The 15,718-nt window shown below is 40.3% G+C and overlaps 1 pseudogene; it reads right to left on the bottom strand.

Annotated features, from left to right (window-relative positions):
* Positions 1–830: 830 nt before the first annotated feature.
* On the bottom strand, positions 831–7,995 carry LOC121903790 (annotated as a pseudogene).
* Positions 7,996–15,718: the final 7,723 nt, after the last annotated feature.

Here is a 15,718-nt window from a genome sequence, read left to right as displayed (position 1 = left end):
CAATACTCAGAACACAGTGAACTTTTGACTTCTGCTTATTGTTGCATAACTCATCCTGTTTACAGCCACAGTGGCAAGCAAAGGACATGACCTTTGATATCACCTATCAATTGAATAAGGCATATAAAACATACTCGATTTAACATAAGTTTAATTCAGCATTGGGATTAATATGACAATGTGTGCTTCCCATTACCTCTCACAATTCCCCCTTTTGATCTCTACTAAAGAGATCACTCATCTGCCCCATAGGGTCCTTCCAGATCTTTCAGCCCCAAGGGACTCCCTTCAAAGAGAGAGATTTGGTATGGTGGCGGAGGGGGTGCCTTGCCTTCTATGGTGGAGGTAATGAGACGCACACAGAGCGAGCGAATACATGGTATACAACAACATCCACATGTAACCAAGATGGCCGCGAACGTAGCCAACGACATCAGTACCGACAGTATCAGACCCTTCCACTGACTGAAAATTGACTGCATCCAACCTTCTAATGGGTTATCGATCCCTGAGTGCTCGTGCATGGTATCCGAGAGGGTTCGCAATCCTTCCAACGCTTTAGTTACTTTCCCATCTGGAGCAGTGTTATTAGGGATGAACTTGCAGCACGTAAACATAAAACATCTCCGAACATAAAACAAACGCCCCCTTTTTCTGCCAGGACCATGTCCAATGCCATACGATTTTGCACTGCCATTAATGAAGTTGGTGCCAATTGCTCGGCCAGACCTTCTACTCGCCTTCTTGTTGTTGGTCAGATGGTGAGTGACCTCTCCTCTTCGGGACGTAGGGGTAGACTGCCCTACGCCTCCACGGAGCTTCCCAGGGGATTATTCTGCCCCTTTCTCGGAAAGCTTGGTCTCAGGACCAACCGGTCCTGAGCTCTGGTTCAACAGGTCCCCCTGGACCTGTCTCGGCGACCTCCTGGGCTCCTCTGCTGCTGTGCATTGGCTCCAATGGAACCAGGTGTCTCCTTTACCCTGCAAGCAGACCGCGTGGGATGTCCTCTCGGTGACTCGATACAGGCCAGTCCACCTTGGCTCCGACCACTTTCGTTTGATGACTCTCAACCGAACCCAGTCAGCCGTGGGCACCACCTCTGCTCTCTCTTGGCCCTGATTCTTCTGGAGGACCTGGGTGGAGTATTCTGAAAGCAAAGCTTGGAGATCATTAAAGTAGGTCCTGGCGGGTATTATGTTCTCAGTTTCTGCTACTCCTATCATTCTTTCCCCAGGATCTGGAAACATCCTACCGGTCTGTAGCTCAAATGGTGTGTGCCCCGTACCCTGGTTAACTGATGCTCTGATGGACATTAAGGCTAGTGGCAGGGCATCAACCCAGTTGAGTTTTGTCTGATCGCATATTTTGGCCAACCGTGTTTTTACAGTCTGATTCATTCGCTCTACCTTTCCCTGAGACTGGGGGTGGTACACGGTACCGAAAGCGTGTTTTAGACCAAGCAGTCTTTCTACTTTTTGTAGGTCTTGATTTTTGAAGTGGGTCCCATTATCGAATCTTATCTTTTCGGGGAACCCATGTCTTGGTATGTACTGATTGATCAAGAATTTCACTACTGATTGACTGTCTTCTTTCTTTGTAGGAATTGCCTCTGGCCAACCTGTATAGGCATCCACACACGAGTACATACCAATACCCTTTGTGCGTTTCAATCATATCTGTATAGTCGATAACAATCTCTTTACCTGCTTGAGTAATCAAAGGGTACCTTCCTGTTTCTGGTTTAATGGTGGTTCTGGGGTTATGTCTGCTACACACTTTGCATGTCTGTATCATTTCTTTTGCCATTTCTTTCATAAATGGGTGCCACCAATGTTTCAGATTTCTCATTATCTGAGTTACTCCTACATGACCTACCCCATGGGCTTCCTCTAGAGCGGTGCTTCTCATACCAGGGGGCAGAATTAACCTTCCATCAGTGTTTCTCCATACCCCATCTTTCTCCCCCCCCCCCTTGCCTTCCACATGATTTTCTCTTGTGGCGAGGCTTGTTTCTGCATCTTGGAGACGTTTTCTAGACTCATGTCTAACCTTTCCTCGTCTTCTGTTCTTACTAACATTGCCCTGTCAGTATATCCGGTGGCCTCTTTCGCAGGCCTGTCTGCTGCTGCATTTCCTCGTGCTACCTGGCCTCTACTGGCATCATGGCCTTTGCACTTGATCACCGCCACCTGAGATGGTAACATTAAGGCTTCCGCTAATTCTTTCATCTCCTCTTCATGCTTTATTGGTTTGTTGGTGGCTGTCAGGAACCCTGCTCTCAGCCACTGTCCCAGTTCTACATGCACAGCTCCTGTTGCATATGCTGAATCCGTATAAATATTAAACAATTTCTCCCTCTCCTGCTTTCAGAGCTTCGATTAGCGCCCTAATTTCTGCTCTTTGTGCTGATTGTTGTCCCTGCTACTCTCACCTGAAACGCTCTTTCCTGCTCCTCCACTACAGCGTATGCTGCTTTGAGTCCCTCTTTTTCATCTCTGTAACAGCACCCATCTGTGTAGTAGTTCCTTCCCCCTTCTATGGCTTCTGCCTGCAGGTCTGTTCTAGGTTTAAGCTCTACCCAGACCCTCTATACACCTGTGTGGTTCTCCAGTCCCTATTCTATCTGCCATATTGATGCCTTCATGTGTGTATGTAATGTTTGGAGCATCGAGTATTTTGCTTAATTTTTGTTGGCGCAGTGATGTGAGGGTAAATGCTTGTGAATTGATGTAGGCTACTACGTCGTGTGTTGTCAGTACTTGTAAACTGTGTCCCATCACTATGTGAGCTGTCTTTTGAATCAGTTTTGCCAACCCGGCCGCATATTGTGTACATGTGGGATGTCTTTGTTCCATGTTATCTAGCATGACACTGGCGTACATTAATACCTGTCTACCTCCCCCTTTTTTCTAGAACAGGACGCCATTCACTACTTTCCCTGTTCCAGAAACATCCAAATGGAAGGGTGCAGTGTAATCTGGTGTCGCCAAGTCTGCTGCAGCCGCCAGAGACTGTTTGATGTTGATGAACGCTTCTTCGGCCTCTAATGTCCAATTTATGGGAGCTGAGAGATTACGCATCCCAGCCTCTTTTATAGTGTTTCGCAAGGGCTGCATAAGCCCTCTGTAATCGGGGATATAATGTCTGCTGTATCCGGTCAGACCAAGGAACGACAGCATGTCTTTGACTGTACGAGGCTGTTGGTGGTGAAGTATGTTAGCACGATGCGAGCGAGAGGCCTGCACCTTTTTGTGAGATAACTCGTCCTAAGAAGGAGACCTGTTTCCTGACCACCTGTAATTTAGTTCTACTGACTTTGAACCCATGCTTTGTCATATGAAGAAGCACTACACGCGTGGCCTCCAAACAGGAGAGGGCAGTTGGTGCTGCTAACAGGAGGTCGTCAACGTACTGAACGAGTGTTACACTTTCCGGCAGCAGACAGGTGGGTAATATGTCTTTGAGTACTTGATTGAACAGACCGGGCGAGAGGGCGAACCCCTGTGGTAATCTGGTGTACCTGAGCTGTTGTCCTCTGTATGTGAAAGAGAAAATGTCTCTACATTCCTCTGCTAGGGGAAGACAGAAGAATGCATTAGCTAAGTCAATGCAGGTGAACCAGGAATGTTCAGGAGACAGGTTAGTTAAAGCGACATAGGGGTTAGGTACAGGGACGGTGGGTGTCAACAGGATGTTATTGATTGCCCTGAGGTCATGCGCCATGCGGTATTTACCTGTACCTTTCTTCTCAACTGGCAGAATTGGAGTATTCCATTCTTAGGAGGAGAGTTCTAACACTCCCTGGGACCATAATCCTTCTATGGTATCAGCAATTCCTCCCTCAGCTTGTAGTTTATGGGGGTATTGGTTGAGCCAAATAGGTTTGAGTGTTTTAACAGAGAATGTGATAGGTTGACAATCCACAAAGCCAACATCCGTTGGCCCCTGAGCCCACAAGTGTGATGGCATGGTTTCAATTACACCTGCCGCAGCCGGATGGTCTGTTTTTTCCCTGCCATGATGTCTAGAAATTTGCGTTGCCTCTAACAGACAATGATCAACAGCGGTGACTTTTACCCTGTATGTGTTGCTAGATTGTGAAAAACTAACTGAGGGTATTTGGGTGTTCTGCCAATCTGTGGACTGCACAGCTCTTTTGACCATGCCCCCCAGCTCCCTAGCTTCATGTTCAGGGTGAAGAGCCAGAGAGACATGTGGAACAGCTTCATCATCCATCCTGTACCATGGCTGCTGGTCTGTGGGGAGGGGCTGTTGACTGAGTGGGGGAGTAAGGAGGAGGGTTGACAGGGGGAAGGCCCCCTTTTGACTCCCCCTTTTCTGACTGTCTGTCTGCTTTTTCAGTTTTTTCTCTCATTTGGTGTCTTATGCCCTGCCAGTTCAGAGCTCTCTTCATCCACTGTCTCTTCTGTTCCTCTAATGCTTTCCTTATCTTCCTCCACTTACCCTTCTGTATTATACTTGCCTTCTCTTCTCCCTCCTCTGCCTGTTTTATTTCTGCCTCATACTCCTTCTCTTTTTCCCACATTAACTTCCCCAATGGCTCCTTTTCCGTTCAGTCTCTACCTTTATTTCTTAACAAAACTTTTAGTTCTTCCCAGGTCTCTCTTTTTTTTTCTCTTTCTCTTTTGGAGAGTGTAATCCTTCCTCGGTTTCTACCACTCTTTGAACCTGTACTAACAATGGTTTCCAATTTGGTGGCTCTGTGGGTGAGAGGACTGTAGACATAGTCTCCTTGTTTTTCAACATCTTGCTCATATAATCTACAATTGTTTCTGTTAATTCAGTGTCATCTCCCTTTAGGTTAATCAAAGGTAGTCTGTAGGGTCTACCGTATAAGATTTCAAAAGGTGATAGTCCTGTATTATTAGGTTGTATGTGTAGGCTTAGCATTACTGCTGGCAAACAGGTTAACTATCCTTTCCCTGTCTCTTCCATGGCTTTCCTGAGCTTTGATTGTACCATTTGCTCTTTCCACTAATCCTGCTGACTGTGAGTGATAAGAACAATGATATTTCATTTTGATGGAAAATAGTTCACTCAGTTTAGCAATTACATCATTTCTGAAATGAGGTCCATTATCACTATATATGATTTCTGGAAACCCAAATCTTGGTGCAATGTGTGTCGCTAGGGCTTTGGTTACTGTTACTGCATCATTCCTTACTGCTGGGATGACTTCAATCCATTTTGAATGTAAGTCTATGATTACTAGGCAGTATTTTTTGTTTTCACATTTATTCAATTCAATGAAATCCATGCATACTGTGTGAAACGGGTATTGTGCATCGGGCATCCTGCCTGACCTTGGCCTCAATCTACCTTGAACATTCTGTTTTCCACACACTAGACATGATGCACAAAAATTTTTTGCATAATTTTAGAATCCATAGGTTATATATATTTTGTTTATTCGTTCATACATCCCTCCTGTTGACGTATGGCTTAATCCATGCGTCAATACTGCTGCAAAGTCGGGTGAGCTTTGTTGCATATCTTTTAAAATGTCATGATCAATGTGTGTAATTTGCTCAGCTGTGTATATGTCTTGGTATTCTTGTCTGGCAGCAGCTGCTTTCACTTCCTCATCTGCCTTCCAGTTTCCCTGTGAGATTAAGTCATCTCCTGAAGTGTGAGATTTCAATATTTTTTATTTCAGCTGGAGGAATGCCATCTTTTACCAATTTCATTAGCGCCTGAGTTATATTTCCTGGCCCAGTTTGAACTAAATCCAAACTGTACTAGTAATTTCATGTCAGTCATTCACGCACAAATGTTTCTGTGTCATCCTCTTCATCACTGTCGGTTGTTAACTTGGCATGCTTTCATACTAGAGCCATTTTGATCTGGTACTACAGCTATCCCTAATTTCGTGATATTACCACTGAGGCATATATGTTTTTGTTTGTTTTGGGATCTTTTGTTTTTAGAGGTTCAGTTAATGGTTCAACAGTCACATGTCCTGTGGCTGATCTAACCCCTAAACCGCCATTTGGTTTTAGGGGAAAATCTGTCCCTGTTTTGTTACATCGCACAACTGTCGGCAAGCTCCAGAATCACATAAAAATGTTATTGATTTCCCTGTACCTTTAATACTATCCATGGTTTAGTCCCTTCCTGTGATAGTAAAATTGCAGCTGTTTGTAACAATAGGATTTAATTTAGCTCTGTCTCCCTATCTACTAATGTGTGTGTGTGTGTGTGTGTGTGTGTGTCGGTGTGGGTGCATAACCTGGTTAAAACACTGGTTAACCTGGTTTAAACACATAGAATGATTTCTTTCCTGTCCTCTTTGCCTGGGTTCTGCTCCTCCTTTCCTTCTTCTCCCTCATCGCCCTCCTCTCTCTCTCCACAACTTCTTTGGAGCTCTGCTGTCCAGGTTTGCCACAATTGTAGCACACATCTGCTTCTTTCATCAGTGTCATCATTATCATTAGCGTCTCTCCTTCCCTTGGGGTGATGTTAACCTTCCTGAAGGGGTTGTGGGGTGAGAAGGCGGGAGGCGGAGGTGGAGCAGTTGGCGGTGGAGGAGGAGGAGGTGGTCAAGGTTCAGGGTAAGGCGGAGGATCCGGACTGAACCCACATGGCACATAGCTATCATCCTGTTGGTCTCATGCAGATTATAGGACAGGAGATATGTTGTTATTTTCACCTCTATTCTGTTGAGCTTCTTGTCACTTATCTATGCCCTCTTTTGATCTACCCTTTCTTCCTCTTCGCTCTTTCTTTTCTGACAGCCAGTTTGTCCGGCTTTTGCTTTTACCAGCAATAATTTGGCCTGTAACAGGCCTTCTTTCTTTGACTTCCCCTTTTTCCCTTTTGTTCTTTCTGAGATTGCTTTCACTTATTCTTCACAAGCTTCTACATCTAGTTTTCCTACAAAATCATACTTTTCTTGCCATATCTTGAGATATTTAACATTATCAGGATGCAGTAGTTTCATGAGTTTGGCGTCTCTACCATATTTCTCTGCTCGTGGTTTTTTACAGCTACAACAGTTACCCATTGTAGAGGCCTCTCCCTTTTTTTTGTATGTGGTAAAGCTATTTAATTGCCTTGTTTTCCCCTTAACAGCCAACCAGTTTGTATGGAGTTCACCCAAGCAACTGGTCTGATCAGTGAAATATATAGACCTTTGTTGACACCTTGACTTTGTTGTTAGGTTTCCAGTCCCCAGACTCATTTCACTGAGACACTGTTAATAATTATCATATTCAATAAGACCCTTTAATCAAAACACTTATGATATATATATATATATAGATTATATATGTATAATATATTTAGGTATAAATTTAAACAAACACTAAATCATGATTTTACCGGAGTCCTGGACTCCCTAGAGTCCCAGACTCCGAGTATTATTTGTCGAGTCCCAGACTCACAAATAACACTATCCTGCGAAGTCCCTGATTTCTCTAGATGTCTTTTGTTTACTCAGGCCTGAGGGATTAGTTTTTCCAATTGTCAATCCAAAGACATTAGCTTCTAAGTCCCTGACTTTGGTATCCCTTCTAGGTCCCTGACCTAGGTATCCCTTCTAAGTCCCTGACTTAGGTATCACTTCTAAATCTCTGACCTAGGTATCCCTTCTAAGTCCCTGACTTAGGTATCACTTCTAAATCTCTGACCTAGGTATCCCTTCTAAGTCCCTGACTTAGGTATCACTTCCAAGTCCCTGACCTAGGAATACCTTCTAAGTCCCTGACTTAGGTATCACTTCTAAATCTCTGACCTAGGTATCCCTGACTTAGATTTAACTGATCAGTAATTAAAATTTAACATACCCTTTTTTTGCTGAGTCCTTTGGTCCGTCTCCTTGATCAACCCCGTCACTGTCTCCTCTCTCAGCCGGTCCTGGCCTTCTCTGCCAAAACGGGGTTTTAAAAACTCCATGGGGAAGGTCTTTGGTTGTGTTCTTGTAAGGCCTTTCTCAGGTCCGGTGCCTTTTGAGGAGATCAGCTGTTGGGGCCCCATGTTGGGCGCCAAAATGTTAAAAAAATTTCTTAATAATGACCATTAAACAGTAGAGACCTGAGCCGAAGTATCAAAATTTAACAGAATTTATTTTCTTGTACAAGAAGAAGCGTTTCACAATGCAACACACAGGATGAGGTTACAAAGAAAAAGGCTCCCAGTGGAGCACTTACAACAAGGTTTTATACACCTTAAGTGGGCGTTACAGTTCTTTTCTTAATCTATCAAATACAGACTTATTGATAATGTCATGTCTGTTTTCAGTTCTCCTGTCCAGGAGCCATCTTGCCTAACTGATCCCCAGATTACATGTCTCATCCTGTCTTCAAGGAATTTTAATTTATACATCTTCCTCTTTACAAATATGATGCTGAACGTCCTTTAATCTTAGCTGATAAGTCTGATGTTGCAGAGTTGCAGTACAAGACAGGAATAATTCATCATGATCTAAATAAAATAGTAACACTCATACACAGTGTAATGATAATTTTTACAACACCTTGCTGAGCTGAAGATATCCTTTGTCTCCCATACTGCCACAAAGTTTTGTTGTTGTTGCTGTTGGTATTTTGCAGGTCAGATAAAAGCATGCTACATCTGCAGTAAACCTACATCAAAGGAGACATATTCTTCACATTTCAAGGTCTATATGGGCTCAACTGGAATAGCTTTGCCTGACATCTTTGTTTTGATTGGTTTGCTTCCATAACCATGAACAGTGGTAGTAGGATTTTACTATCTTTTCTGGTTCTTCACTAGATGCGTCTGTACATGTTTGAGCCTTGGTCTTATCCAAAATATGAGTGTGAACGATGCAAACAAGATGAAAAAACCTTAGCAATTGGCATGCAGGACAAGCTCATCAGCTCATGGAAAGATACAAAAAACCATCAATGCAGGTTGAATCTTTTGACCTTTAAGGAGCATTTCTACACACGTCAACCTCATGTTTTGGAATTTTGACCATGTTTAACATGATATTTAACACCATAACAGTATATAAATAATAGAAAACCAGAAAAAAAAGCATAATACGTCCCTTTGATGTAGGTTTACTGCAGCTGTAGTATGAAGCTGTTTTGTTAGGAAAAAATGACAAAAATATAATAAAAAAATAAATATTAAATCTGACTCGCTGTTGGGAAACACACCCAATAAAGAATCAGGAGCATAAAAAAGTGAGACAAGCCTGTGCTCAGTAATTCAGCCATGGCTACGTCCAGTTATGCTGTGAATTTTAAATTCATACAAATCAATACTGATGAAATTTTTTTTGTTTTTTTTCCAAATGGCAGTTTGTGTTTCAAACAAAAAGTGCCTGCCCTAATTCCCATGTTCACCAGTTGAACCAGTCCAAAATCATTTGTATCCCTCCTTTGTCCAAACAATATCATAAAAAGTATTTTCCAGTGTTTATACAGCTGCAGATTCTGCTGTATGTCTTATGATCAGTCTTGAGGGAGGGCTTGGTTCATGTTTCCAAATAAAGCAGTCTGCTGTAATCCATCTGGTGAACAGCCCACAAAAAAAGCTGCCACCAACATAGCTAAAATTCTGTTCTCAGTCTCACAGTCTTTCCCATCAGCACCTTCACGTGAAACTTTTAAACACATCCTGTCGCCGTTTCCTGCTTCACAATCACAATCCTTCCTCTCTTATCTGCGGAGGTCTACAGAGTCTCCTCACAATAAGTCATTAGAAAACCAGTTTGAGTTGACTTCGAGACAATTTACAGATCTATGTGGATTAGATTACAGAGAAGATAAGTTAGAATCACTCCAAAAGTTTCAAACTACCATTACCATAAATTCTGCAATATCAGTATAATGTCAATGTTTACACAAGTAAAAGTAGTATTTGCACATATGCAGCTTGATAGTAACAATGTTTGCAGCATTGGGGGTGGATGAAATAACAAATGCCTGACAGCTGCACGCTAGCCTTATAAATACGGACTTGGTGTCACTCTCAATATCCAAGTTATTTTTTTGTTGGTGTTGTTTTGGGGTTTTTTTTCGTGCAGTTCTTCTGTACAGTATTTGGCATGATTATAAATTTTTGTTTTTTATACAATGGAAGCACTGGCATTTCAGGTTTCCTGGTTTGCACTTCTGTTTAGTCCTTCGGGTCATATGGGTTTGATTGAGTCTTGAGGATCTTCAAGTTGCATCAGATAACACACGCAATAAATCACATGACTCACTTGTATAGCTGCCACTGATTCACTGCAGTAAATCATCACACTGTGCACAGATTGCTACACAAGGTAACCTGATATTTTGCTGAACATGTTCCCCTAAGAACTGATTTGGTCATTTGCAGGTAATGTGAAATTTAGGAATAAAAACAAGCCATATTTGGTTAAGAATTGAGGAGTTTCTTAAAACATTTTGTTCAACATTGTGAATTATTTGACTGTGAAGCAGATCCTAACTAGACATTGAAGAATAGTCGTGAATGTGAAATGCAGTTGAATCAAAAGCATCACTTTGAACTAAATGCTGACATAAGCATGCTAACACACTCAGAATAACGTTACATATACATTACATAACTTTATATATTTATATATATAGTGAGATTTCGAAAAAGCTTCTCAAGACTGACTAATATTCCTTGGTTTTTCTTAAACAACGTTTTTCCTTTTATGTTTGCGTGTTGTTAATCATTTTTTGTTGTTCTTATGTTTCTTATTGTGCTACCAGTTAGTATTTTGTGTTAAATGCCTTTATTGTAAAGTGCTACTGTATATAAACATATCAAAATTTCCCATTTAAACAAAAGCAAATACACAAGAGAGGAGAAAGATCTAAAATTAATGAGTTTACATCTTTTTGCATATTTTCTGTGCTTTCACCCTTCTCCATCATTCCTCCTCCATCAGAACGACAAGGCATTCATTCTAATCTTAATTCAACATTTAGTTTTGTGGGGTTTGAATTTGTCCGTGACACGTGCTGAAACAATGCTGCTCAATAAATGGAGAATGGTGTTGAGAAATGTATTGCCATAACCTTGCCCAGGGGATCGAAACCTGAATAAGTCTTTTTCTCACACAAAGGCAAAACCAACACCCACCAACACTTTCAGCCTTTCTCACAAGCACGCACCCGACGTTAAACACACACATACACACACACACACACACACAGAGTAACAAGAATTGTCCTGTTGTGAGGAGAATTCACAGAAAGGATTCATTTCTCAAGAATAATTTGTTGAAGTGGTTGTGACAGGTTGAAATGAGTTAAGGGACATTGCTTTTTATCTGGGGTGGCTGCCGAGGACAAACCACACATTTGTACACACTGCTTTCATTTCTGTATGTTTTCTACTTAAGGGCCATCTTATTTATCTGATATGGCTGACAACACTTAAAAATCATATCTAAAGAGATTTCACCATAGTCTTCTGCTCATATCTACAACAAATAATCTCTACAGTGTGACTATTTGTAAAGATATCATGACACCGTTTAGGATATAAAAAAGTTTATTAAAAAGGTGTATTTATATTACAGATACATTGTCGTTTGTTAAAATAATTGTCAAAATATATACTATATATATATAAAAGCTTTTTGTTTGCAACACCAGCAAGACAAGATGTGAAAAGACATATAGCAACTGTTGACATTCATTAAAACCTCAAAAAAGGGGTTTATGGTAAACAGGAACTGTAATTTAAATGCTGTTAAAGAATTCAATTGCTTCAACTGTTTAACATGATGAAACTGCTGCTCAAGGTCATGTCACATAACAAAAAATGAATATTTACAATTTTGTTTCTAATTCAGGTTCTGAATCAGACTTGTAGGTTTTGGATCAGGCTGGGTCAGCATTACTGCCAGCCAGTCAGTGTATTGGATCATGAAGAACCCCAAATAAACTGTTTGGGTGGAGATTGGTGCGAAGCTCTCACAACCAAATGACTTTTGGTGAAAAACAATTCACCAATCTCCTTCACAGCAACAAATGTGTCACAAACATATGAAAATTCCCGCTTTCCCTGTTTGATATCGACAAATTAAAAGCTTTTGAAAAAAACATTTTAACATTAATCGGTTACAATTTTACACATCAAGCTCAGTTTACAAGGCATGTGGAGCACTCCTCAGCCTTTAACACTTCTAGTGCTCAGGAGGAGGACTTCAAATTTTTACAAGAAACGCTGCGTTACAAAATGGGGGGACTGAACTTGAAAGACAGGTTTAAAGGAATTTACCAGGAGGGATGGTCCAAACCACAGAATCATATTACAGTACGGGAAGTTTAGGATTCAGTATTTTTGGAGCTTGACTCATACTAGGAGTAAAAAATGTGCTGCATCAATTTTGACCATTCTTTTTTTACCTGTTCCAGATGTTTATGGAAGCGCAATACTAAATTGCTGGAATACCCCTTTGATTCACTTTACTAGAAGAAACCTTGCCACCCAAGAATAGCAAGTGATCTCTTTTCCACTGTCTGATTGGTCAAAAGCTGAATCTGATCCGGCAGAGTGCAAATTAAGGCACCTCCCCCAGCAGGGAAATCTTAAGTTACGGCAGTGTTGGATGCCTGAGAGGGTAACAACATAGAGAGTAAGGGTAAGGGCTGGTTTCTGAGAAAATAGTGAACCAGAAACTCCAACAGTGATGAGATGAAGACAGGACCATAATGAATGGCTTCAATGTAAATTTGGCTCAGTGTCATTGTAAATTCAACAGTCTTCATTTGCGTGCATGTTCTTTGACATGAACAGATTGGTCAATGCATGAACTGACGAAGAAGGAGTCATCATCCTTATGTGGACCGCAGATGTATAGGTCGCGATTGACCACACTTTGCAGGATGTAGTAGTCACCGCCTTCAGCCTTTACTTTCTCAAACCAATAACCATCAGGTAATGTCAGGGATTCTTGGATGCTGCTTTTTTCCACCAACTAGGAACAGACAAAACATAATGGTTAGCATTGCTTTGGTCCCATGTAAGACAAAAAGAAGGAATGTGCACTTCTTAAGGTAGTTTTTCATTTGCCACTTCTAATGAGCCCTTTCACCTAATTTCAAGTGATGCTCTATAATCTTTTGAGTAGCAAACACTGCCTGCAGTATTGAAAAGTGGCTTTGGTTCGCTTACTCTGAGAAATAAGCTGTGGTCAGAGATGGAAGCCTAAAAACCCACCCCAACTGCCAACCCCTGCAAATAGTTTTCTGGTCAGAAAAAATATCCATAGAAATTTTTTCTAAATACTTGAACAGTATATTGAACTTTTGCCCTGTCCACAAATGTGCTTAAAATTTTCCAAAGACTCATTTTTACACCAAATTGTGGTTCCAAGGTCCAATGTGTAAGATTTAGTGGCATCTAGCAGAACGGACTTGGCATAAATGAAATATAATATTCATAAGTATGTTTTAATTAGTGTCAAATCCCATGAAAATAGATGTGTTAGAATGAGCCCTTTATATCCACATAGGGAGCGGGTCCTCTTACACCGCATTTCACGCAAGTTTTGTGTCCACCGTAGGTTCTCCTACACACTTTGAAGGAGAGTGGGAGGGGAGGGGTATTCAGTTGGTTGCAATCTGCAACCTCACCACTAGATGCCACTAAATCTTACAAACTGATTCTTTAATAAGCTGCTACCATCTCAGTCCTCACACATGATCCTGTTGGGCTGGTGAGCAGGTGTGTCTGTTGGTTAAAGAAGCACCCTCTTCCCGCTCTTCTTCTTTGATAAGAAGATTTGTGTAGTTCAACATACCTTGGTGAAAATGTAAGAATAAACTTATTTAAAAATACTTACTATACACTTTACTATTGAATCCATTATCTATCCCAGCCCAAGCACTGTGCTGTCTGAGGGTCAAGTATTAAGTAAACCACCTTTTTACAGCCACTTTTCTAGTCTACTGTACAATGCATGAGGGTTTGATACAAATAGGTTGGATAGATGTTCTCAAAATGAAATAATAATAGTAAAAGATGCCTTCAACACCTCAAGTGACTTAAAAATGTAACATGAGGGTACCTGTACATAACATACATTCCCAGGAATCAAGAATAAATGAAAAAAAACCCTGATGTTTATGCATATACTTTGATCCAGGTATTTCCTTTTATGCTTTTTACAGATCTATACAATGTAATACCGAATAAGAAAAACATATACTGCTATCGTTAGAGATTAATATTTACCTTCAGCTTTTGACCGTCCACCACTGCTAAATAGTTCGTTTTTTCACACAGGAAAATGAAAGCCATCTGTTTTTTTGAGGATTTGTGTTTTTTAATCTGCACACACTGCCCTACAAACAGAAGCAATACAACATATTTACTTTGTGTCTGAATCAACAAAATCATTCATAATCATTCAAAAACAGACTAAAATCAACTCTCTTACTGCATAGATTCCTGTAAATACTTCTTATGGCACAATCAGAATGAATGGATGACTTTTTTTATCTATAAAATAAATTAATTGTGTTGGGAGATATATCTATAAAGATGTAATTGTTAACAGTATTGTTTCTGCTTGTTTAAGGTGTTTCCTATCTGTTCCTGATCTGCAAGAGAAGCAACTGGTATCTTTGCAGAAAAAATTAATCTATCTATCTATCTAATCTCTTATTTTGAAATAATTTTCAGTCACAAGAAAAGAGTTGTACCTTTCTCTTTTTCGTTTTGTATGTCCTCAGCACACAGGATTATTTCTTCGTCGTCATCGTGGACTGTCACAATTTTTCCTTCTTTAGTCTTCAGATAGTATTTACTGTTGTCCATGCTGTCTCTTCGGTGGTGTTCTGACATGAGGGGAAGGATAGAAAAACATCAGTTACATCAGAAACACAATCTGCAAGATTTAGAGAGAAGATATAGAAGAGTCTATACAACAAAAAACATTTGCCTTATATGCATTATATTCCATTTTCACTATGGAAAATGTGAGGTTGTGGTGAGACTTTAAATCCAATCAATTCAGAAAGAAAATGTCAAAAATGAAAAGAATGTTGGAATGTGAGCAACCAGTGAACAATACTCAAGAACTTCAACATAAATTGATTTTACTGAGAGCCAAACATAATGAATAATCAGCCAAGAGCTGCAACATTTAGCATTTAGTCAATTAATTGGCAACTATTTTGATAATCGTCTTTTTTTTTAAGCAGAAATGCTAAAAATTTGCTACATGTAGCTTTTCAAATGTAAATATTTGAAGCTTTTATGTGTCATACGTGATAGTAAATTGGATATTTTTGGATTTTGGACTGTTGATAAGACAAACCATGCCAACAAGACATCACTGTGAGAACTCTGACTCAGCAGATTAATCGATAATGAAAATAATCATTAGTTGCAGCTCTACAGCCAACAACCTGCATGTGTTTATTTTTGTGTCCCTATTTATTAATAATAGAAAATATGAAAACCAATGAATATATTCTAAAAACAGTTTTAACTGTTTGTAGGAGTACATGTGTTTTCTCTTTATCAGCAATCATCATGTAGCGGCAGGAATGATATCCACACTTCATTTGTACTTTCGACTATGCGCATGCTCTGTTATTATGCACAGATTGGATCAGATTCACATTGGATTGCTTGTACAGACAACTCTCAGCAGGCTGATAAACTAATCCACACAGATTTCAAGTTTTTTCGATTAGTTCATCAACAGAAAATTAATCAGCAATTATTTCATTAATCATTTTGAGTGCATTTGTAAGAAAAAAAAGGC

Source organism: Thunnus maccoyii, chromosome 9 (genome assembly GCF_910596095.1).
Source record: "Thunnus maccoyii chromosome 9, fThuMac1.1, whole genome shotgun sequence".
Taxonomy (NCBI): Eukaryota; Metazoa; Chordata; class Actinopteri; order Scombriformes; family Scombridae; genus Thunnus; species Thunnus maccoyii.
The sequence above is the reverse complement of the archived record's forward strand: the minus strand, read 5'-3'. Positions and strand labels throughout refer to the sequence as shown.